General features: G+C 41.9%; 1 protein-coding gene across 6 annotated transcripts in view; it reads left to right on the top strand.

Annotated features, from left to right (window-relative positions):
- The window catches only part of RALGDS (ral guanine nucleotide dissociation stimulator), a 137,861-nt gene that overhangs the window by 83,990 nt on the left and 27,600 nt on the right, over nt 1-26,271 (top strand). The window lies entirely within an intron of this gene.

Genomic DNA, 26,271 nt, shown 5'->3' with positions numbered 1-26,271 from the left:
TTTATTGTAGAATGGAAAGTTTTGCAACTTTTCTAATCTGTGCCACAGTTCACCATTTCAAGAGCTCTGCTTGCTGTCAGTGCACTGTAACAATGGTTTATATTTATAGACTGGAAAAACCTGACTTGACCTAGATCAGTGGTCTTCAACCTGTGGACCTCCAGATTGGCTGTCCGGGCATGCTGGGAGTTATAGTTTTGCAACATCTGGAGGTCGGCAGGTTGAAGACCACTGACCTAGATGGTGGGCTTTGTTACAATGTATCAGTGTAGTTGCCCATGAGAAAAATCACAGCTGCAACTTGAACCTCTCCTCAGGCTGACGGCTGTGATGTAGGCCGGATTCACGTGAGCGTGTTACCTGCGTATTCTTCGGGGTACGTTCACGTGTACAGGATCCTGCGCAGGATTTGTAACTGCCGATTTGAAGCTGCGCTCAGTCATTTAGTTTACATTAAAATCTGCAGCAGAAAATCCTGTGCATCAAATCTGCGTTTGTGTGAACCTACCCTCTGACAGCTGTCCCCGCAGGACTTGTGTCCCAAATATGACTGTAACACCCTCGTGTGAGACCAGAAAATCTGCAGCAAAATACGCATGTGTGAACGTTACCCCTACACAGAGTTTTGCGTAGCAGCTGCAAACTACATGAACTTTTGTTTGGCTCAGTTTTTCAATAGTCGTGCCAATTTGTGGGCGGTTTACTGGCAACCTCATGCCCCCATAAGGTATATGCAGTAGTGGTTTTGCAGGTAAACGGCAGTTTTAGGGATTGTTCGCAACACGATTTTGCAGTATATCGAATGTGTACATTTTATTGCGTGAAAACCGCTTAGAAACGTATCGCTGGATGGCAAAACGTAGGGCAAAAAGTCTGTAGTTCTGAGCACCTTTTGTCATCGTGTATTTGTGTGTGTGTATGTGTATATATATATATATATATATATATATATATATATTTATTATTATTAATGATTATATTATTATTTTTCTTCTGATGGAAAAGCATAGCAGATCGTGGTCTCTGTTTTTGTTTTTTCTTGACACAGCCAGTAGGCAGAAATAAGGCCTTCAATTTTTATGCGTTAAAGAAAGTATTTCCACACCAGTGTGCCTCCAGCTGTTTAATAACTACAACTCCCAGCATGCCCACACAGCCTTTTCGCTGCAAGAGCCAAGTAGCTTATTGCTTATACCAATATTTCCCAACCAGGGTGCCTCCAGCTGTTTCAAAACTACAACTCCCAGCATGCCCGGACAGCCGTTGGCTGTCCGGGCATGCTGGGAGTTGTAGTTTTGCAACAGCTGGAGGCACCTTGCTATGGAAACACTGGTCTAAAGTGGTATCCAAACTGTGGACTTCCAGATGTTGCAAAACTACAACTCCCAGCATGTGGTTGAAAAGCTTTGGTGGTCATTGAAATGAATGGCACTCCTGAACATGCTGGGAGTTGTAGTTTTGCAACAGCTGGAGAGCCAACAGCTGTCTGAACATGCTGATATTTGTAGTATTGTGACATATAGAGAGCCATCAGCATCTAGGGATGCTGGGAGTTGTAGTTTTGTAACAGATAATGAGCCATCAGCTGTCTAGGAATGCTGGGAGTTGTAGTTTTGTAACAGATAATGAGCCATCAGCTGTCTAGGGATGCTGGGAGTTGTAGTTTTGTAACAGATAATGAACCATCAGCTGTCTAGGGATGCTGGGAGTTGTAGTTTTGTAACAGCTGAAGGTGAAGAGCCACAGGCTGTAGGAGCACTGCTTTAGTCCATTAATTATTCTTGCACCAGTTTTGCAAAGGGTTAAATGTGGGCCCCGGCCCGTAGGGTTTGTCTTGGCACCGGTGCCCTGAGGTGAGCGAGTTAAACTGCGGTAGCGGATGGAATTTTAATCATCGGTGGATTACGATAGATGGAAAAACCACATCAAGTTCACATGGATCGGAGTGTTTCTGCATCCAAAGGATCTGGACTGTGAAAGGGATTAGATGATCAAAGAGAGGAGGGCACAGCCCAGGGCCGCTGCCAGGAGGAGGTACTGAGGGTCAGATTTCCATGATAATGCCAGACCTCAGGCTGCACAATACATACAGCATTGTTACCTGAGGTTTGTTGTGACACCTGGATATTATCATGAAAATAAGTGATACGGCTAAATCCTTTATTCAGTTTCTCTTCTACAGCCATTTATTAGTTGTATGTGTTTTTAAGAAAGCTGGGTAGCAGCCGTTATGACTCCGATGACTGTCAGCAAATTTACCATTAAGGATTTAGAAAAGCTGGGTGACAGTCATGATGCTCCTATTGCCTGCCACCCAGCTTTATCAGGCTTCTATGCTGACATAATTTAATGAAACCTCTCACTGTGACACCATAGACCAGTGTTTTCCAACCAGCATGCCTCCAGCTGTTGCAAAACTACAACTCCCAGCATGCCCGGACAGCCGTTGGCTGTCCGGGCATGCTGGGAGTTGTAGTTTTGCAACAGCTGGAGGCACACTGGTTGGAAAACAATGCAGTAGACTTTTAAGGACTCAGGAAAGCTGGGTGACCGTCGTGATGCCCCTATTGCTTACCACCCACCTTTCCCATAACTATTTATGTAATAAAACATCAACTGCCACTGTATCTCAGATTTACCATTTATGACTCAGGAAAGCTGGGTAAGTTACAAGGGCTGGAAATGTTTCATTAAATAACTAGTTATGTCTGTTCAGGAGCCTTGAAAAGCTTTGTGGCAAGCAATAGGGCCATCATGACTACCACCCAGCTTTGCCTAATCCAAAATGGCAAGACGTAGCCAGGTAGGTATGCCATTGATTGGTATTGGAAAGCTGGGTGGCCACCCCATGTGAATCAGGTCATTACAGCCATTTTGCTTGTCACCGAGCTTTCCCAAGTCCTCAGTGACAAATCTGTTAAGTTTTAAGGGGGTCAGAATTGTCTAATTAGTGGCAACCAATAGGGCCGTCATGACTGTCACCCAGCTTTCCTGAGTCCTTAATGGTAAGCCTACTGAGACACAGTCTGGAGGTGTTTCATTACATGACTAGTTTTGCATTCAGGACCCTGGGAAAGCTAGGTGGCGATATCGTAAACAGGACACTTACCACACTGACGTTTGATTTGTAAATTTGTTATGCAACAACATTAGTGCAAAGGGCCTAGATACAACTGCACAGTAATTGCCATTCAGGGGCTGGGAAAGCTGGGTGGTGAGAAATTGATCAGGATGACCCAAAGATTTTCAGTTGGACACAATATAGAAGAGAGGAAAAGATTTAACTAGACCGGAATTACCCTTCAGGAAGATGGGAAAGCTGGGTTGTAACCCCCGCGCCAAGCGGTCATGATGTCCTTACTGTCTGTCCGCCATCTTTTCCTAAAGATGAGACCTCAGAGTAGAATCTGGGACATTTTGTCACAGCTGGGGGTCTGCGAGTTTCTTGTCCTTCATCTTCCTTCCTCAGGATCTTCTATAGAACAATAGAACAGGATTGAAGCATTGTATCAGTGGGACATTAAGATGTTTATAACTGGTCTCTGATTGGCCGCACTTACTATCAACCCCCCCTTCCCAAATTCTCTCTCCCCAAGGCAAAAAGTTTCCATCATAATCATTGTAGCCCCCCAGGCCGGAGATAAAAGCCGCAGCCCCCCCCCCCCCCCCCCATCCATCCTCCAGCTCCCTGAAGGGCTTTTGTTCCGTCTTCATTGTTTCCACGGTGTAATTACTGCGTTATTATTGTTGTTGTTGTTGTGAGGATGGAGATGCCATCGGGCTGACAGGGCGCAGTACCAGCAACTATTCCACTCCTGCCGTGTGAATAATGTCCCGGTTCACGTGATGGGCCACGCCGAGCCAAGAATTCCAGCAATGAGGAAGTGTTAATAGAGAGAGAGTATTAATATTTGTATCACTGCTGAGTAGTGCTAAAATGTCACTTTGTAATGGAATGTATTAAGAGATAAAAATAAAACAAGAATCACCCAAAGATGAAAGACTGTATTGGGAAACATGTTCAATATGTTAGGCATGCACCGGTGGAACCCAGTGTAAGGTTTAAATGAACACAAAATGTCCCGACAGGTTTCTGTGGGTGGTGCCGGCATCATCAGGGGACTAATAAAAATATAAAAAATACTAATGTTTTAATTCAGTGTGGCGCTGTTCTTAGACATTTCCCACCATACTTTTTATAGTCAGCTGCTTTTATTAGCATCATATGTGACAATTATAATCTACGTTATGAGAATGATTGTCACCCAACTTTTTCAGTCCCCTGTTGGATAGATCTGTCTAATTATACCTCAATATATACCCCAGTTCTTTCATAGTAATTTTTTCCCAATCAGTGTGCCTCCAGCTATTGCAAAACTACAGCTCCCCGCATTCCCAGACAGCCAGCATGCAACAGGTTGGCTATATGGATATACTGGGGGTTGTAGGTTTGCAACAGGTTGGCCGTTGGCTGTCAGGTCATGCTGGGGGTTGTAGTTATGCAACAGGTTAGCTGTCTGGGTATGCTGGGAGTTGTAGTTTTGCAACAGGTTAACTGTCTGGACATGCTGGGAGTTGTAGTTTTGCAACAGGTTGGCTGTCTGGACATGCTGTAGGTTGTAGTTATGCAACAGGTTGGCTGTCTGGACATGCTGGGGGTTTTAGTTTTGCAACAGGTTGGCTGTCTGGACATGCTGGGGGTTGTAGTTTTGCAACAGGTTGGCTGTCTGAGCATGCTGGGGGTTGTAGTTTTGCAACAGGTTGGCTGTCTGAGCATGCTGGGGGTTGTAGTTTTGCAACAGGTTGGCTGTCTGAGCATGCTGGGGGTTGTAGTTTTGCAACAGGCTGGCTGTGTGGACATTCTAGGGGTTGTACTTTTGCAACAGATTGGCTGTCTGGACATGCTGGGAGTTATAGTTTTGTAACAGCTGGGATTCACTATAATATGAACGTATCTGCAGTATGGCTAAGTCAGTGTTTTCCAACCAGGGTGCCTCCAGATGTTGCAAAACTACAACTCCCAGCATGCCCGGACAGCCAAAGGCTGTCCGGGCATGCTGGGAGTTGTAGATTTGCAACACCTGGAGGGACCCTGTTTTGGGAAACACTGGGCTAAGTCATAGTCCGAGGATGTGTCTCTATACTGGATTGTTTACCGCTCCCTGTTTACTGTCAGATCTGGATAAGTGAATGGGGAGATAGCGGGAAAAAACCATTTCAAAGGCCCCTAAGACGTCTTGGCTATTGGAGAAAGTAGAATTATTTGTATCCAGAGAGAAGGGAATGATGTGGAATGGTGATACCTGGCCTCCTCCATGATAGTGTCATCAGATCGTGTCTCCTGGAATTGTATTAATTATTGTATCCAATGCTAATCATGTAAATGATTAATCGTCTCTAATAATCGACTTAAGCACAAAGACTATCCCGGATAAGAGCTCTGATTGCTGTCAGGGAGTGAAAACATCCTTGTGTTGCTTCAGAGAAACTGAGCCGCAATTTCAGGCATAGCCTGAAGACAGGGGCGGCGCTGTTACTGTAAGAAAGCGGTTATGTTTTTCTAATCCTGAATAACTTGTAATTCCAGGTCCTCAGACTCGCCCCTTGCACAGAGAAGTCGCATTTAGGGTACGTTCACACATACAGGATTTGTAACTGCCGATTTGAAGCTGCGCTCAGTCATTTCGTTTACATTGAAATCTGCAGCAGAAAATCCTGCGCATCAAATCTGCGTACGTGTGAACGCACCCTTATAAGGTTTACAAACAACAACAAAAAATTGCATCAAAACTTCTGGAACGCGCCACCCAACGGATCGCAGTGATTGTTTCTCTTTACAGGAATCATGGATCACATTAAAAGGATCAAGTAAAGCCGGAGCCGCAGGCGTCAAACAGCTGTGACACTAATGCAAACAACATGGAGGCTGCTGGGGGGGGGGGGGGGTCTAGGGCAAAACACTGACGTAGACATGTCTGCTGTGTACTATGTGCATGTATAGTGTGTGCCTTGTACTATATACTGTATAGGAATCTGTTTATATTGTGTTTGTGTGTGTTTTATCCTAAATGTATGTTTTGTCTATATCGTGTGTGTGTTTTATCCTAAATGTATGTTTTGTCTATATCGTGTGTGTATTTTTGTGTTGTATGCTGTATGTATGTATTTGTGTGTATAGTGTGTGCTTTATACTATATACTATACTGTATATGAATGTGTTTATGGTGTTTGTTGTGTGCCATATGTATGTATTTGTGTATGTAGTGTGTGTTGTATGCTGTATGTATGTATTTGTGTGTATAGTGTGTGCTTTATACTATATATGAATGTGTTTATAGTGTTTGTTGTATGCCATATGTATGTATTTGTGTATATAGTGTGTGTTGTATGTTATAAGTATGTATTTGTGTATGTAGTGTGTGTGTGTTTTGTGTTGTATGCTGTATGTATGTATTTGTGTGTATAGTGTGTGCTTTATACTATATACTATACTGTATATGAATGTGTTTATGGTGTTTGTTGTATGCCATATGTATGTATTTGTGTATGTAGTGTGTGTTGTATGCTGTATGTATGTATTTGTGTGTATAGTGTGTGCTATATACTGTATATGAATGTGTTTATAGTGTTTGTTTTATGCTCTATGTATGTATTGTGTATGTAGTGTGTGTGTTTTGTGTTGTATGCTATATGTATATATTTGTGTGTATAGTGTGTGTTTTATACTAAATGTATGTATTTGTCTATATGTGTTTTGTGTTGTATACTGTGTGTGTGTGTGTGTGTATAGTGTGTGCTATATACTATATATGAATGTGTTTATAGTGTGTGTTGTATGTAGTGTGTGTGTGTGTGTGTGTGTGTGTGTGTGTGCGCGCGTTTTTATACTAAATGTATGTCTGAATGTATGCATTTGTTGTGTGGGTTGTATACTATATGTATTTGTGTTGTATACTGTATGTATTTGTGTGTGTATGTAGTGTGTTGTATGCTATATGTATGTATTTGTGTATATAGTGTGTCTGTTTTATACCAAATGTATGTATTTGTCTATGTGGGTTATATACTATATGTATTTGTGTAGTATACTGTATGTGTGTATAGTGTGCTGTATGCTATGTGTTTGTATTTGCTTATATAGAGTGTGTGTTTTATACTATAAGTATTTGTGTAAATAGTGTGCATTGTATACTAAATGTGTTGTATACTAGATGTATTTGTGTATATATAGTGTGTGTGTATTTTGTACTGTATGTATTTTTGTGCATGCTCTTATACATTTGTGTGTGCGCATATATTATACATAAAGTGGATGCTGTTTGTATTTGTGTGTTTATTCGTGTATACATTTGTGTTGTTTACTGTATAGTATATGTATTATACAACGCACTATACACAAACATACTATACATTGTACACTATATGTATTTCTGCTTGTGTGTGTTGTGTACTCTATGTAGTTGTGTTTTGTGTATAAATGTGAATACTCGGTCATGTAAGATTGATATATATTGTTTTTAGGCCTCGGTGCACTAGACAGCAGGGGGTTAATATTTTTGGAGTAAGCAGAAGGGGCTCTTGTTTATACTGAGCAGAGTTCACAGGGAGGGGACAGTCTGTGCCCCCCACCCCCTGCACATCACATGGCTGTGCTAATACATAGCAGATGCTTCCTCCTCTTTATCTGCCTCCATACATTCCTCCGCATCCTCTCTCCCCGGGATACAGGAATGGAGGAGAAGAGGCCGAGCTGCTGACTATGGGCAATCCAGAGAGAAGTGTATACAGTGGTCTCAAACTGTGCCCCTCCAGATGTTGCAAAACTTCAACTCCCAGCATGCCCGGACAGCCAACGGCTGTCCGGGCATGCTGGGAGTTGAAGTTTTGCAACATCTGGTGGACCAGAGTTTGAGACCACTGCACAAAGGGATGAAATGAGAGGGAAGCCTTGATTTACTTTTTCAGGTACAGTGTGGATCCTCAAGAGAAGGCAGACAAGCTAATGGTTGTCCAGGCATGCTGGGAGTTGAAGTTTTGCAACATCCGGTGGACCAGAGTTTGAGACCACTGCACAAAGGGATGAGATGAGATGAGAGGGAAGCCTTGATTTACTTTTCAGTGACAGTGTGGATCTTCTGGAGAAGGCAGACAAGCTTTTGGTTGTCCAAGCATGCTAAGGGTTGAAGTTTTGCAACATCTGGTGGACCAGAGTTTGAGATCACAGCACAAAGGGATGAGATGAGATGAGAGGGAAGCCTTGATTTACTTTTTCAGGGACCGATGTTTCTGTGTTGCCGTTGTATCTAACAGGACCGATGTATCTTTATTGTTGTTTTATCTTACACGACCAATGTTCCTTTATTGTTTTTTGTATCTTACACGACCGACGTTGGGCCATTGCATGTTGAGCGATTGCCTCCTACTCTAAAAGCTGCCCCCTTAGGGTTAGTTAGGGTTACTGTATATCTCTATAGTATCTACCTACAATGGCGGAATGTTGCAGCCGAAGCTCAGATCTTTTAGTTATTAGTCACCGCGTTTGTTATATCATTTATATTTTGTAAGTGTTCTTCTTCTATTTTTGTACCATTTGCCGCCGCCCATGTTTCACCCCACGATGCGCTGCCCTACAGAATGGGTTATTACGTGTGCGCGTTGTGTATTTGCGGGCGTGAACCTCCTGTATTGTGTTGCAGCGGTTGTGTCACCTGTGCTGCCGGCTGACGTCAAGTGTGAATTCTATACATTACATACCCGGGGCCGCTCACAATGCACGTGATACGTTACCCCAGTGGGAAAGTCTGCGGCGCAGCTTCTTAAGAGGTTTTTTTCTTCTCTTTACGTCTTTCTTAAAATTGCATTATGTTATCCTTTTAAAGACGTCAGCAGTAACCCGTAATAGCTTCTTATTGAATTTTGCGGTTTTGCGTCCATAAATGTTATTCTATAAGGACGGCTCCATGTAATGTGTATGTTTTTGCATGGATAAAGTAATTCACCTCATTGTTTCCCGGCCAGTGTGCCTCCATCTGGTGCCAAACTACAACTCCCAGCATGCCCGGACAACCGCTGGATCTATACGGAGGCTCTTTTCTACGCCATCCACTCTAAATCTGCGCCATTTATAATGAAGGTAACCCAATTTTTCCAGATCCCAGATGGATCGATTTGTCTAGTTACGCATCAGTATATACGCTGACCTCCAACGTAGTGTTTCCTAGCTGTTGTGCCTCCAGCTGTTGCAAAACAACTCCCAGCCGGGCATGCTGGAAGTTTTAGTTTTGCAACAGCCTGGTTGGGAAACACTGCAGCCTGGAAGCACCCTGGTCAGGAAACACTGATAGCTGGTCCAAAGGATATCTGGGCATGCTGGGAGTTGTAGTTTTCAACAGCTGGAGGCACCCTAGTTGGGAAATACTGTGATAACTGGTCCAAATTCTGTCCGGGCATGCTGGAAGCTGTAGTTTTGCAACAGCTGGAGGCAACCTGGTCGGGAAACACTGATAACTGGTCCAAAGGCTATCTAGGCAATGCTGGGAGTTGTAGTTTTGCAACAGCTGGAGGCACCCTGGTCAGGAAACACTAATAACTGGTCCAAAGGCTATCTGGGCATGCTGGAAGTTGTAGTGTTGCAACAGCTGGAGGCACCCTGGTTGGGAAATACTGTGATAACTGGTCCAAATTCTGTCCGGGCAAGCTGGAAGCTGTAGTTTTGCAACAGCTGGAGGCACCCTGGTCAGCAAACACTGATAACTGGTCCAAAGGCTATCTGGGTAATGCTGGGAGTTGTAGTTTTGCAACAGCTGGAGGCACCCTGGTTGGGAAACACTGATAACTGGTCCAAAGGCTGTCCGGGCATGCTGAGAGTTCTGGTTTTGCAACAGCTGGAGGCACCCTGGTCGGGAAACACTGATAACTGGTCCAAAGGCTGTCCGGGCATGCTGAGAGTTCTAGTTTTGCAACAGCTGGAGACACCCTGGTTGGGAAACACTGCAAGGGTGTGTTGACACCTGCCTATTTTCTGCAGCAGATTAAGGACCCATTCACACTAGGGAAATTGCGGTGCAGCAGCCTCCCATTGTCTTCTGGGATGCTGCTGCACCGTGCACACAGCGAAACTTCCGCAGTGGAAAAATCCTGCCGAAGAATTGAACATGACCGTTGTTTTGGGCAGATTTCCCTACGAATAGCGTTTGCTACCTATGGTCTGCGCAGTCTTAGCGCTGGACGGAGATTCCGTAGTGTGAACGCACCATCCCCCAATACAGTATTATAGGGATTAGAACTCCTTCTCCTGCTCTAGATCCCAGTTCTAGGTCCCATGAATCTGGATTTCTGACTTATGATGTCATTGTTAACCCCCGGTGATGTCATGTTCTCGGTTACTCGTATTACCCACCATTGTGTTGTAGATTTGGTTGTTATCTTAGTGATACCCCCGGGGACTGACCGACAGTATCTTTTTGTATCGGTGTGTATACATGGGGGATACAATGTATCTTTGTGTTGCTATGATAATGTTTATTTGTGTTTAGATAGTAGAGGGGGATTCAGATGATGTGTATTGCGTCTTTGGTATTTCGTAATAATGGCGTGTAAATGTGATATGACATGGCGTCGATGGGGGACCACCGGATTTATTAACCTTTGGCCTCCCTGAACATTCTGAGAGAGATTGTTAGGCCAAAATTATGGTGAGGCCCTTACATTAGAGCAGTGATTCCTAACCAGGGTGCCTCCAGCGGTTGCAAAACTACAACTCCCAGCATGCCCGGACAGCCGTTGGCTGTCCGGGCATGCTGGGAGTTGTAGTTTTGCAATGGCTTGAGGCACCCTGGTTGGGAAACGCTGCATTGTTCACACTACAGCTCTGGAGTTCACACCACGTTTTTCAATTTGAAAACCATACGGAACCGTATTGAAAACCGTATGCATTGACTCTCCATTGAAAACCGTACGCCAAAAGATGCATCAGGTTGTGTCCGTTTTGCATCTTGTACGATTTTGTCAGGTTTTTTTTTTTTTCCCCCCCTACCTAAAACCGTAGCCTACCACAGTTTTTTGGTCCGGGTGAAAACTGTATTGAAACGTATAAGTTTTTTTTTAACATGGGAGTCAATGGGAACCGTGCAGAACCGTATGTGCGTACGGTTCCATCCGTTTTTTTTACTTTGTACAGTTTTTTTTCTTGGAGTTTCAATCAAACAAGTGAAACTTTATTCATAATGGAATGAAAAGTTAAAAACATATACGTTTTATTTAGTTTTTTTATTAAACGGATGCAACCGGACATCAATATACAATCCGTATACGGTTTTAAACTGTATATGGATTCAAATTTGTACACACATTGTCATATAGTTTAGTCAGGTTTTGAGGAATACGTTTTTTTTTTTTTTTTTTTTATAGCAAAAACCTGATACGGGAATTTTATTGCAAAAACGTGGCGTGAACCCGCCATTCACCAAGACTATGGGGTCCTAATGCACCATATACAGTACCATGATGTGTATATGGAGGCATATGGGGTTTTGTGCCATAGCATCTGTGATCTGGTGTCATTCTGCGGCACATGGTATACCGCCTGTTTAAAAGGGCACTCCGGAGGGGGGGGAAATTCAGATCAACTGGTGCCAAAAAGTTAAACAGATTTGTAAATTGCTTCTATTAAAAAATCCAGTACTTAGCTGCTGTATGCTCCACAGGAAGTTGTTTAGTTCTTTTCGGTCTGACCACAGTGCTCTCTGCTGCCACCTCTGTCCATGGCAGGAACTGTATGAAGCAGGAAAGGTTTGCTATGGGGATTTGTTCCTACTCTGGACAGTTCCTAACATGGTTCAGCAGAGAGAGAGCACTGTGGTCAGACTGGAAAGAACTACACAACTTCCTGTTTAGCATACAGCAGCTGATAAGTACTGGAAGGATTAAGATTTTTAAATAGAAGTCATTTACAAATCTGTATAACTTTCTGGAGCCAGTTTAAATGAAAAAATTTGTTTTCCACCCGAGTACCCCTTTAAGGAGGACAAAACCTGACAGTTGTTCCTCCAATACACATGCACTCTCGGCCTGAGTGTGCATGTGGGGAGCAGGGAATAAGCAGCTCCCAGACACCTCTAGTGGAAGTTTGTCACCTTAAAAACATGAGTATCGGTTGTATTGACATCAAGCCTTCCAACCGTCCATCAGCCCTGATTCATTTCACACAAACCGGGCAGGATTGACTGACCATCTAATGTGTAAAAGGACAGGACAGTGGGGCTTATTATGCAGCACTCTGGTAGGTGGAGCTTATTTAGTTCTTCATTGGGTGGGGCTTATTTTGACATGATTCAGAGAGTGGGGCTTATTTTAACACTCTTCAGAGGGTGGGGCTTATTTTGAAGCACTCTGGTAGGTGGGGCTTATTTAGTTCTCCAGTGGGTGGGGCTTATTTTGACATGATTCAGAGAGTGGGGCTTATTTTAACACTCTTCAGAGGGTGGGGCTTATTTTGAAGCACTCTGGTAGGTGGGGCATATTTAGTTGTTCTCCAGTGGGTGGGGCTTATTTTAACATGTTTTAGGGGTTGGGGCTTATTTCTTCCTATTCCAAAAGGGTGAGGCTTCTTGCCGACTAATTCAAAGAGTGTGGTTTATTTCTACCTATTCCTGGGGGTGGAGCTTCTCTCTGACTATTCTAAAGGGTGGGGCTTATTTATGACTATTCTAAAGGGTGGAGCTTCTTTCTGACTATTCTAAAGGGTGGGGCTTATTTATGACTATTTCAGGGGTGGGGTTTGTTTCTAAGCTCTCTACTCTGGGGACTATTTATTCAGTGCACACAACTCGTGTTCAAAACTAAAAAGAAAAATTATAATATTAAAAAAATTTCGAATTATTTTATATAAAATAAAAAGACCTCAAACGAAGGCGCTGATAAGATGCAGAGCGGCCTGGCAGCGGGGACAATGTAATCGCTTTGGTTGTTATCTCCTGTAAAGTTTAATATTTACCTTCATCGACCTCTCACCCATCATGGTGGGCGCCTTATCTCTCTGTACTTTATTTATTTTACTACACTTTTTTTTTTTCCCCTGCATTTAGGAATCTTAAAAAAAAAAAAAAAAAAAAAAAAGAATTTAAACATAAGTGGCCCATATGGTGGAAATCAGCGCCTTTTTTTTTTTTTTTCTTTTTTTTTTAATGGAATATAGTTTATTTTTCCTGGCAAAGTTTCTCGCCATCTGCAGATTTCCCCCCCCCCCCCCCCCTCCAACCACCACATTCGGCGCAAAAAAAAAAGCGTAAGTTATGATAAAACCATCAACCATAAGTTAATAGGTCACAGAGCGATCGCTGCAAAGTATCACTTAACGCTACTTGCGGCTCATGTAACGACTTGGCTGAAACCAGAGAGGCAATAACTGAGGAACGACGAAATTTCTTAAAGGAACACTATAGGCAAAACTGTTATGTCACCTGGACCTCCTGCGGGGGCGGAGCATGTTGTTTGAATCCCTGTGTCAAGCTCCACCCCTCTGCATAAGCCATGATACAATGTATCAGTTTGACAGTGGTCTCCAAACTGTGGGGCTGCAGCTGTTGCAAAACTACAACTCCAGGAGAACCACAGTTTGGAGACCACTTTTGTAGGAAAGTGGTCTCCAAGCTGTAGACCTCTGACTGTTGCAAAACTACAACTCCCAGCATGCCTAGACAGTCAACTATTATTATTATTTTTTTTATGATATAAATAAATATGAGATTTAAAAAAAATGTAGACTCACCATCAATGTAGACTCCTATTTCGTCATTTGTTAACGATGTAGATATTGTTGTAGATGGTGGGTAGTACATTTTTTGGGAGTTGTAGTTTTGCAACAGTTGTAGGCCCAAAGTTTGGAGACTACTGCTTTAAGATTATTTTAAATATATGTATATGTGTGTGTATATGTACATATATATATATATATATATATATATATATATATACTGTATATGTAATTTTTTGTATTAATTTAATTAATAAATTATATATATATAAATTTTTTAGATAGATAAAAAAAAAAAAAAAATATATATATATATATATATATAATTTTTTTTTTCTCTCTAGAGCAGTGGTCTTCAACCTGTGAACCTCCAGATGTTGCAAAACTACAACTCCCAGAATGCCCGGACAGCCGTTGGCTTGCTTGCATGCTGGGTGTTGTAGTTTTGCCACATCTGGAGGACCACAGGTTGGGGACCACTACTCTAGAGCATCACTGGCCTCTCCCTTGTTAGTGCACCTGCAGCCAAGGGGGGGGGGGGGGGAATTAAACATTTTTCACAGGCCTGACACAGCTGGGGGCCCCTCATCTGTTTTCCACTACTATCAAAGGCTTTTGGGAAATTGGGTAATTTTGCCATTTTTGGAAAAAAATGTAGGAGAAAAAAAAAAAGAGAAAAACATACGTTCTCACATCGCACTTTACACGAACCGTCCCCCTTTTAGAGAGGCCACACCGCCCTTAGTAAGAAGCTGCACCAAAAATGATTTTATGTTGGAGAATCTGCAGACGTCTTCTTTTAATTCAAAAAGGTTTTTTGTGTGCAAATGTTTAAAAAAAAAAAAAAAAGTTTTTTTTTTTTATATATAATTGTTTATTTAGGAGAATTTTTCCCATTTATAACATACAAAAAAAGGGAAATAAAATAAATAAAGAAGGATGTACAATAAATCCAGTTAAGATCGCACGAATACAATACATAAGGACCCAATTAAAATGGCATTGTACATAAGAATAAGAGAAAAAAAAAATATAAAAATAGAGATTATATAGCAGTACAGAAGTACAAGTAAAGGACATAGTCCTACTAAGGGGTGAGAGAGAAAAATAGAAAAGAAAAGAATAAGGTCTCGCATGGTCATGACTGTTCATTGAGAAGTTATAGAACTGAAATAATCGTGAAAAACAGCCAAAAATGGGAAAAACAGACAGGACACAATTTAAATAACTGCAAGATTACATACAAGTAGTAGTAGTAGTAGTAGTAGTAGTAGTAGTAGTAGTAGTAGTAGTAGTAGTAGTAGTAGTAGTAGTAGTAGTAGTAGTAGTAGTAGTAGTAGAAGAAGCAGTAGTAGTAGTAGTAGTAATAATAATAAAAATACTAAATATAAAAAAACTTATTATTCTTTATGATAGATAGATAGATAGATAGATATATATATAATTTTTTTAATTTTTTTTTTAATTTTTTTTGAAATTTAAAAAAAATGTATACTCACCATCAATGTAAATTCCTATTTCAAATATTGATGTAGATAGTGGAGAGTAAAAAATTTTCACATTTTTTTTTAGAATTTTTCAGGTAGGTTAAACAGTTGGAGGGCCGCAGGTTGGACACCCATAATATAGAGCCTCAGTATAGCGCTCTTGGCAGTCTGTGCATGCTGGGAGTTGTAGTTTTGCAACAGTTGGAGACCACAGGTTGGACACCCATAATATAGAGCCACAGTATAGAGCCGACAGCTGTCCGGGCATGCTGGGAGTTGTTGTTTTGCAACATTTGAAGGCACCCTGGATGGGAAAGCAAAGTGAAAACCCCAATCGTCAACATAGTTTACAGGGTGGCGCCATATTGGATTACACCCATATAATTCTAATGCCATGTGATGTAGGTCACTGGGTCGGCTCGATAACGCCCTCATCAGCGTCAGACTGTCATTGCAGAAGTGATCACACTGGTATTTCCCAAACTCCTCAACCTCAATGGATTTTTCTGACAAGTTACTTCCTCTTAGTTCTCGGCTTTGTTACTTTATGAAGTAATGAAGGGAAAAAAAGTTTTTGATTTATACACATCAAAAATATTCTTTAGTTTCTTTATCACCTTTTATGTCTTGGGGCCTTTTATATGTTCTGGCCCTTTTATCCTTTTTTCACTTTCCACAGTAAACAGCGCGACCTTCCCAGGAGACGTCTGTCTAAAAAGAGAGATTCATGTCTCCAGGGAGAATCAATATGTCTCTCACAATTGACTTCCCATTGTATTGGCTGCTTGGGGGTGGTGTGGTGGGGGTCACAATGAAGATGTGGACACACTCTGTTGGGAGAGACAGATTGAGCTCTTCATTTAGATAGTAAAGATGGTTGCTCATTTTAGGCATTTTCCATAAAAATTAATAAATAAATTAAATAAATAAATTTAAATACCATATTTTTCGTCATATAAAACGCACATAATTTTATAGGATAAAAATCTAGAAAATAAAGATTCTGAACCAAATACAATGTAAAGTATAGGGCAGTGATCTTCAACCTGTGGACCTTTTAGATGTTGCAAAACTACAACTCCCAGCATGCCCGGACAGCCGTTGGCTGTCCGGGCATGCTGGGAGTTGTAGTTTTGCAACATCTGGAGGTCCGCAGGTTGAAGACCACTGGTATAGGAGGTAATACTCACGTGTCCCCGCCGCTCCGGACCCATCACCGCTGCCCTGGATGTCGCCCTCCATCGCTGTCGCCGTGTCCCCGTCCCTCCGGAACGTCTCTGCTGCCGGGTATCCTCGCTCTCCGTCGCTGCCATCACGTTGCTACGCACGCCGACGCACGCCGACGCATGTGCGCGACGACGTGATCGCGACGAAGGAGAGCGCCGGCCATGCAGGGAATCCCGGCACGGAGCAGACACCGAGGAGGCAGGTAGGGTCCCTCCCGGTGTCCTGTACGCTGTTCGGGACGTCGCGATTTCACCGCGGCGGTCCCGAACAGCCCGACTGAACAGCCGGGTTAGTGTTATTTTTGCTTCAGACGTGGCGGTCAGCTTTGATCGGCACGTCTGAAGGGTTAATACAGGGCATCACCGCGATCGGTGATGTCCTGTATTAGCCGCGGGTCCCGGCGGTTGATGGCCACAGGGACCGCCGCGATAGGACAGGTATTCGCCGTATAAGACGCACCAACTTCCCCCCCCCCCCCCCCAGTTTTGGGGAAGAAAAACTGCGTCTTATACGGCGAAAAATACGGTAATTAGAGTTGAGCGAACTTACAGTAAATTGGCTCGTAGCGAACCTCGCAGCTCTACTGTTGATTACTTTAGTCTGCGTAAATTAGTTCAGCTTTCCAAGGGTTCTGGTTGCCAGGAAAAGTCCGGGATGACAGTCTTAGGCCTCCTAGGTCTGTATCCACCTTTTCCAGGCAACTGGAGCCCTTGGAAAGCTGAATGATTTATGCAGGCCAAAGTAATCAACAGCCGAGCTGCGAGGTTCGCTACGAGACTATTTACTGTAAGTTCGCTCAACTCTAAAAATAATAATAAATAATAATATTAAATAATAATTGTAATAATAAAGACCACTAAATAATAAAATATAGCTACAAAATTACAGATTAGTTCTAAGTTAGCTGGGCCACCCATGTTTCCTGGACTTGTTTTCAGGGGGAATGATGGGAGTTGTAGTTTTGTAAGTTGGGGAACACTGCTGCGTCCATACAGAAACGGGTACAACTAAAATATTTACCCACGTCTTTTTTTATTGTATTTGTTTATGTATTACTTTTTAATATTTTATTTTTAGATCTATTCTTTTCGTGCAGTCTGTTTCTATATTGCTGACTGTAAACTAGGACATCCCCCTCCATCCTACCTCCCCTGCTGGGTGAATGTTGCTATAGTAACAAGTTTTAGGGGCATTGTCAAGTGACCTGGATACAGCGGGGCCTCGGATTGTGTTCGATCCATAGGAAAATGTTGAATTCCTGCACATGCGCCGCGCCCCCCCCCCCCCCCCACTCCAGTCAGCCATACCACATATGATACCATACCACAATATAGAGCAGTGTTTCCTGACCAGGGTGCCCCCAGCTGTTGCAAAGCTACAACTCTCAGCATACCCGGACAGCCAGCGGCTGTCCGGGCATGCTGGTAGTTGTAGTTTTGCAACAGCTAAAGGCACCTTGGTTTGCAAACACTCACGGCCTGCGGATACCATTTTAGAATTATTTGTTATTGTGGACGCAGCGGTTCCAGGAATCTAGATAAAGATTTATAATATAATTCAAATTTTACTTGCAAATTGTTGCTGGCGTTCCGGTGTAATGGCTTCCAGGAATTAATATTCTAATCCGGACTCATTTACATATCGAGAATAAACACAGCATGGATTACATTCTGCTCTATTATTCTTCGTTATTTACATATATATATATATATATATATATATATATATATATATATGTGTATGTTTATAGATTACGTGTAATTTATGTATGTATTTATGGTTGAAACTGGTTTTCCCTAGTAAAAAACAGTTTTGACCGAGCGCCTTTGTAAAAACTTGAATTCACTGCCTAAAAATTAATATAAATATTTATATATATATATATATATATATATATATATATATATATATATAATAAACCTATACATTTTTAGTATTATAAAAATGAAATAAATATATATTTATTTATTATAATTAATAATAATAATAAAATATATATATATATATATATATATATATATATATATATATATATATAATATATATACCGGTGTGTGTGTGTATATAGATAGATAGATAGATAGATAGATAGATAGATAGATAGATAGATAGATAGATAGTCATTATTAATTTTTTATAATAATACTAATACAAAAATTTATAGTTTTATTATTATTATTATTATCTTTATATATTTTTATTACATTACCTATATCTCCTAAACCCTTTTTTGGGGGGGGTTCAGTTTTTTTAGTATACACCGTTACATTTCCTATACCCCCTCGCAGGTCATAATAAAGACCTGGCCTGTATTCAGGCACCTATAGCTGCCGGCCACCCATCCGTGTGATTCCCAGTCCGCCTTCCCATGAGAGGTCATTTGTACCGATTTGTCTCCGGCCACTGACTCCTGTCAAACGGCCTTTGTTGTGGCCAAATGGAGAGAAGCGGCCAAGAGACTTTCCCCACACACAAGGCCCTGTCTATTGACTCAGAGAAAAAGGGGGGGGGGGGTTAACCTAAAAAAAACTTCCTTTCCCTTCCAGATCCTGAACAAATTAAATCTGCTTCAAGTGTTTAGTGGGTCGAGTTAACTGCACGTGTATAGGCCTGGAAAAGATGGAAGGGGGCAACCAACATGGCCGCCACTACCGCTCCCAGAAAAGGTGTCCACCCAGGTTTAGGAGTGATCTATCTGTCTAGTTATGCTAGTGCTTTCCTACTAGGGTTCCTCCGGCTGTTGCAAAACTACAACTCCCAGCATGCCCGGACAGCCAAAGGCTGTCCGGGCATGCTGGAAGTTGTAGTTTTGCAACAGTTGAAGGGACCCTGGTTGGGAAACACTGAATTATACAGTGATGGCGTAGGGGTGGGGGGTGGGGGGGTCATGTAAAGTTGTCTCGGAAAGCTAGGTTGGAAATTGAATAAGGGCCTAATAGAATTTCAAGCAAAAAAATAATAATAAAAAAGACAAATTTTATGTGTATAGGTGCATGTAATTTAAATTTTTCTTCATTTTAATAAAAAAACTTTTTTGAAAATTTTATATATTTTCTTTATTTTTTATGTAATATATTTGTTTTTGATGCATTAATTTTTTTGTCATTTTTCAGTAATTATAGATGTAATTATAGGTATTTAGAATTTAAAAATATATATCAATTTGCTCAGTTTTAAATCCACGTGCACCTATAATTACATAGAAACTACAAAAAAAAATACTTCATAAATAAAAAAAAAATAACTGGCTAAAAATGAAATAGAAAAGTTAAAAACAAATACCTTTTAAAAATGACATAGAACTTTAAAAAAAAAACAAAAAAAAAAAAAAAACAATTTGCCCAGTTTTAAACTTAAAATTATTTTTTTTTAAGTTAATTCATTTTTATGTATTTATGATAATTTTTTATGAAATATATTTTTTGTAATTTTTATTGTATTTATTTTTTTCATCTTTATGTAATATTTTAGTCTTTTGCATTTTTGTTTACAAAGCATTTTATTTTTTACATTTTTATGTATTTTAGTCGTTTTTATTAAACTTTTTTTTTTTTTTCCCCAACTGTAATGTTTATTAAAGTTTTCCAAAGAGAACAAGAGTATACAAAACAAACAAAAGCATAGCCTGGGTCGCAGCCCAGAATAATAATTTTTATTAAACTTTTATTAATTAATTATTATTTTTTTTTTTTTATGCTAAAGGCTAAACCCAGGACAGATTTATTTCACCGTGCCGTTTTATTGTACGCAGCGCAAATGATTGCACATTATTATGTAACGCCAAATTACGGGCTATAGAGTGTTTGGAAATGTCAGGGAAATGTTAATCTGCCCTGATTTACGTATTGCACAACCTCGCGCCCTGGATTAGTGACTTTTTAGACACGGCGACGGACGCCATATTTAATTGCAGCTTTAGTCGTAGATATCTGCAGATTTATTACGTTTTATCGCCTTCTCTCCAGACCTAATATCTGGGGTCATTTGCTTTTTATATCCCTATATTATGGTTTCTGACGTGAAGCAATTGAGGAGGATCATAAGGTCACTGGGCGGCCATTTTGCTGGAGATTACGGTGGGGTTGCAGTTGCAGTTTCTATGGCCCTGTGTGTACAGCGCTGTAAACCGAAGGCTCCAAAGGTTATTGTGTGTTACGCAGTTTATTGCTGCTGTATAGTTTATTGTTGGTGATTTAGTTGAGTCTTCATAGACCATTTTTATGAACGCCCAACGACTGCCGTTGCCCCTCAGCAGTGGTAGCCATGTTGTTGTAGGCTTTGTCATTATCCATATAACAAGCCTGATAGAATAATTACTTTATTCCTTCGTAATATGTAACATTATCCAGAGCTGGATTCATAATTCTGCTGGTTACCCTTGGAAACAGGTTACATAAGAGACGCATTGTAACTGTCATCTCTCGCAATGTATTGAGTCTATAGAACAATAGCTAATTTCTGAAAGCAGTTGTTGCAAAACTACAACTCCCAGCATGCCTGGACAGCCATCGGCTGTCCAGGCATGCTGGGAGTTGTAGTTTTGCAACATCTAGTTTAGTGATCTCCAAACTGTGGACCTCCCAGATGTTACAAAACTTCAACTCCCAGCATGCCCGGGCATGCTGGGAGTTGTAGTTTTGCAACATCTGGAGGTCCACAGTTTGGAGACTACTGGAATAGATTGACTTTTGGCTGCCAGGAGTTGTAGTTTTGCAACAACTAATCCAGTGGTCTTCAAACTGTGGACCTCCAGCAGTCAGAAAAGTACAACTCCCAGCATACCCGGACAGCCAACAGCTGGGAGTTGTAGTTTCGTAACAGCTGGAGGACCACAGTCTGGAGACTACTGAAATAGAAGGACTTTGGCTGTCCTTGCATGATGGGAGATGTAGTTTTGCAACATCTGGAGGTCCACAGTTTGGAGACCACTGGAATAGAGGGACTTTGGCTGTCCGTGTATGCTGGGAGTTGTAGTCTTGAAACATCTAGTCCAGTGGCCCCCAGCTGTGGACCTCCAGCTGTTACAAAACTACAACTCCCAGCATGCCCGGACAGCCAGCATGTCCAAGCATGCTGGGAGTTGTAGTTTTGCAACTGCTGGAGGTCCACACTTTGGAGACTACTGGAATAGAATGACTTCGGCTGTCCGTGCATACTGGGAGTTGTAGTTTAGCAACAGCTGGATGTCCACAGTTTGGAAACCACTGAACTAGATGTTGCAAAACTACAACTCCCAGCATGCATGGACAGCCGTTGCGTGTCCGAAAATGCTGGGAGTTGTAGTTTTGTAACCGCTGCAGGTCCCCAGTGTGGAGACTACTGTAATAGAGTGACTGTGTCTGTCCGGGCATGCTGGGAGTTGTAGTTTTACAACAACCGGAGGTCCCCAGGTTAGGTAACCACTGAACTAGAGACACAATAGAACAGGGTTTACATAACATTGTATCCAGATTATACGTTATGAAACCGAGAAGTCCGATGTGTATGAGTCAGTCCTGATTATATATAGCCGGGGGCCCTGACACCATCTTGTATTGTGCTCGGCGGGGGGGGGGGGGGGGGGGGCATTAGGATTTTGTTTTTCGGTAGTTGAATTTCCAAGAAACAATGCCGCACCTTTTTTCTGCTTCCCCCCCCCCCCCCCCCAAATCAGAACAGTCTGTCTCCTCCTGGAGCTAAGAGGTTTATATGGGCCTAATCCTGCCCTGAGCCGCTCGCTCCCTCTGTGCTGCTGTCACAAGACCCCGCGCCGGATGACGACCGCATTACCGTCTATACCACAAGGCCACAACCCTCTCCTGCACGGTTCGGTGTTATGCGCCACTAGTTATACTTTTGAGAAAAGTAATTGGATCAGTTATCAGGAAATGTAGCCCAGTCCTGAATTAAAACAAAACAATAAAAAAAAATAAAGGGGAAAAAAAATGTTGCTAAAGTTTTATATCAACTTTTTTACAACTTTTTTTTATTTTTTATTTTTATTCACAAAACACAAACCCTAAAAAAATATAAAATTTTTATTGTTTGTTACGTTTGGAATTGAAAAAAAAAGTTTGAAAAAAGTTGTAAAGAATCAGAACTTTTTTTTTTTACAAACTTTTTTCAATAAAATAATAAACAAAAAAAATGTAATAAAACATTTTGTTTGTGTTTTATTAAAGTAAAAAAAAAAACTTGTACTGTAAAAATGAATTTCTTTACTTTAAACTTTTTTTTTTTTTTTTTTTTTTTACTGTAATGCATGTATATATATATTTTTTGTCTCCATGATTGATTGTTTTTACATCATTGTCCCCAATGAAACGCGACGGGCCGGTTACCATCCGCAGGTCCGGCCGCGCCGTAGTAATGTCCTGCAGGTCTTACACGTCTTTTGTGTTGTGTTTCGTTCCGTCACTATGTATCCTGCCATTGTTACTGTGTGACTAACACTTTTGTAACCACAATACCACATTTGGGAGGGGGTGGGGGTAGTCACATGATCTTCTCGGCCTATACTTTTTGTCTCTTGGTGATATCGCTGCTTTTGTTTTGTTTTTGTTAGTTTTTCTAAGAAAAGGAAGTAGGTAGGAGTGATCGTAATATCCTCGCTGCTTATTATAGAGCGCCGAAACTACAGATGCAGGAAAGTTTGTGGAAAGTTCTCTATGGGGGCTGCAATGGCGCCCCCTCAAGGCTGAAAATATACTGAAACAGAGGGTAGGGGGGCAGCACTCCAGACCCCCATCTCTGTCTATGGAGGACTTGGCATGTCCTTGCGTTATTCGGACAACTCATTAAATTTCAATGGGAAGCATGTAATACCTCATTTCAACTGTGGTGGCGCTGTAGGGAAATCAAATACCTGATGCCAGTTTCCGCCACAAAATGTTCTCTTTGATCCTTAAAGGTTTGCAATGCAGATCTTGTTCAGAATTAGAAAAAATTAAACATGGCTGCTCTTTCCCCCCCAAAATATAAAGTAGCGCCACCCCTGTATACAGGTAAAGTCTGGTATTGCAGCCCAACTCAGTAAAGCTGAGATGCAATACCGGACATGCCTTTGGTTTACGTCCGGTCACCTCTTATAACCCTAAGTGAGTGCCGCTCTTTTATTTTTATTTTTTTTGCGGTCACTTTCTATGCCCCCCCCCCCCCCCCCCCTGGGTCTGTTTTGTTTCTTCCTCTATAATTCAGAACATGGAGTTTCGTTCTTAAGCGGCTCCAGACGCATTAAGGACTTGGTATAAAAATAAGAAGGGGAAGAAGAATAAGAAGGAAAAAAAAAAAAAAAAAGAGGAACTGAATATCACAAATAAACCACACAGAATCGGCAACCGCAGTCATGTGACCAACCAGAAGGGGGTTATATAGCTGGGTGACGACCAATATGGCCGCCATTACCCAGAATGGTATTGAATAGGACAACGTACCTGACCCGTAGCGCTCCAGCGGTTGCAGAACTGTAATTCCCAGCATCCCTGTTTCAGTGGTCTCCAAACTGTGGACCTCCAGCTGTTGCAAAACTACAACTCCCAGCATGCCCGGACAGCCAACGGCTGTCCGGGCATGCTGGGAGTTGTAGTTTCGCAACAGCTGAAGGTCCACAGTTTGGAGACCTCTTTGGTTCTACAGCTGTTGCAGAACTATAATTCCCAGCATTCCTTGTTGCACTGTTTCCCAACCAGTTTTCCGCCACCTATTACAAAACTACAACTCCCAGCATGTCCGGACAGCCGTTGGCAGTTCGGGCATGCTGGAAGTTGTAGTTTTGCAACAGCCAGCGGTCCGCAGTTTGGAGACCACTGTGGCTCTCCAGCTGTTGTAAGTCCACACCACCCAACATGCTGGGACTTGTAGTCCTGCACATCTCCACATTCCGCCTCCTCATTTGTTTTTTACTCATGTGGTAGCCCAGTACAGGATGGTGTGTCCCTGTATATTCCTCCTGTCCTGTCAGGCAGAGTCCCTCCATGTCCCCAGGGCACCCACTGTAAGGGGGTTACAGTGTGACTCCTACTGTGTGTATATATATATATATGTTTGTATTACTAGTGTGCTGTTGCCTTAAATATTATACCATGTGCTTGTTACCCAGGAGGCACTAGTGACCAGGTGACCCCCCCCCCCCCCAAGTGACCTTTGGGATCCTTGCTAAGCTCTCCTATAAAAACCAGGGGAGGGGCTGCAATCTCTCTCTTAGCTCTTGTTCCTGAGGTCCAGTTCAGTCAAGACATCTCAGTGTGTCCAGAGCATCGGAGGCCTCAAGCTTGAAGGGGTACTCCCATGCCCGAGCCTTCTGAACATCCGGTTCAGAAGGCTTTGAGCAGCGGTGGCGGTAATATGGCTCCAACTGGCTCCAGAAAGTTAAACAGATTTGTAAATTACTTCTATTAAAAAAATCTTAATCCTTCCAATAATTATCAGCTTCTGAAGTTGAGTTGTTCTTTTTCTGTCTGGCAACAGTGCTCTCTGCTGACACCTCTGTCTGTCTCGGGAACTGAGTAGAAGAGGTTTGCTATGGGGATTTGCTTCTACTATGGACAGTTCCCGAGACAGGTGTCATCAGCGAACACTTAGACAGAAAAGAACAACTCAACTTCAGCAGCTCATAAGTACTGAAAGGATTAAGATTATTTAATAGAAGTAATTTACAAATCTGTTTAACTTTCTGGAGCCAGTTGATATATATAAAAAAGTTTTTTTCCTGGAATACCCCTTTTTGCCCCAGGGTTACAACATCTGCCCTGCATTGCACCCCGCTATTTCACACTCCTATTCAGGGATTTAATTTGCATTGAGCCGTCCGGCTGCCTCACCTGGTTTGAACCAGCGCCATATATAACCACACGTGGCTGCTTTACAGGGGAGAATGATGCAGTGGTTAGGAGCGCTGCTTCATGCCTCTGCTGCTGCGGCGCCTCCTCCGTGAGGTGTCATTACATGTGGTCCCCTCGGCTTAGCCCCCCAGCTTTCACTATTAGTCAGAACACCCTGCAGGACTGTATGCTACCAGGTGCTGCATAAAACACTGTTAGCTGGTGTATCTAAGCCTTTTATGGGTGATACTGACTGGCGATCCTGTATAGCTAACTGTGTGTGTGATACTAAGCTGTGTAGCTAATTCCGCCTTAATAGACTAAAATACACAAGCACAGGTGACCGTATCACATATGACAGGATTGGATACATGCCTGAAGAAACAGAATCAAACATGATTGGCTTGGATACAACAGCCCAGCAACCACTATTATAACTTATATGATTAGATACATGGCTCACAGTATCACACAACAGGATTAGATACAGATCAGCACTGCAGTGTCCTGTCTCCGGAGTTAGTGTATCCAAGCCTATCATGTGTGACACTGTACTGCTGATCCACTGTATCTAATACTGTCATGTGTGATACCGTCTTCTGACCCATGTATCTAGCCTATCATGTGACACTGTACTGCTGTTCCACTGTATCTAATCCTGTTGTATTTTATACTGTTTTTTGAACCCTGTATCTAATCTTATAAGGTGTGATAGTGTATGCTGGTCTGTTGTATCTAATCTAAGTTTAGATACATGGCTCAGTAGACAGTATAACACAACAGGATTCCATAAAACGGATCAGCAGTACAGTGTCGCACATGATGGGTTCGGATACACTAGCTCGAAAAAACGGATCACATGCGTGACTCTGTATGGCTGATCTGTATCTAAACCTGTTGTGGGATACTGTGAGTCATATATCTCATGTTTTAAAGTGTATTAGTATTTGCCAAGCCTGTCACGTGTGTTTCTGTTTCTTGAGGCATGTATCTAATCCTGTTATGT

This window comes from Hyla sarda, chromosome 9 (assembly GCF_029499605.1).
Source record: "Hyla sarda isolate aHylSar1 chromosome 9, aHylSar1.hap1, whole genome shotgun sequence".
In the NCBI taxonomy this organism is placed as follows: Eukaryota; Metazoa; Chordata; class Amphibia; order Anura; family Hylidae; genus Hyla; species Hyla sarda.
This window is presented reverse-complemented; position numbering and strand designations above follow the sequence as displayed.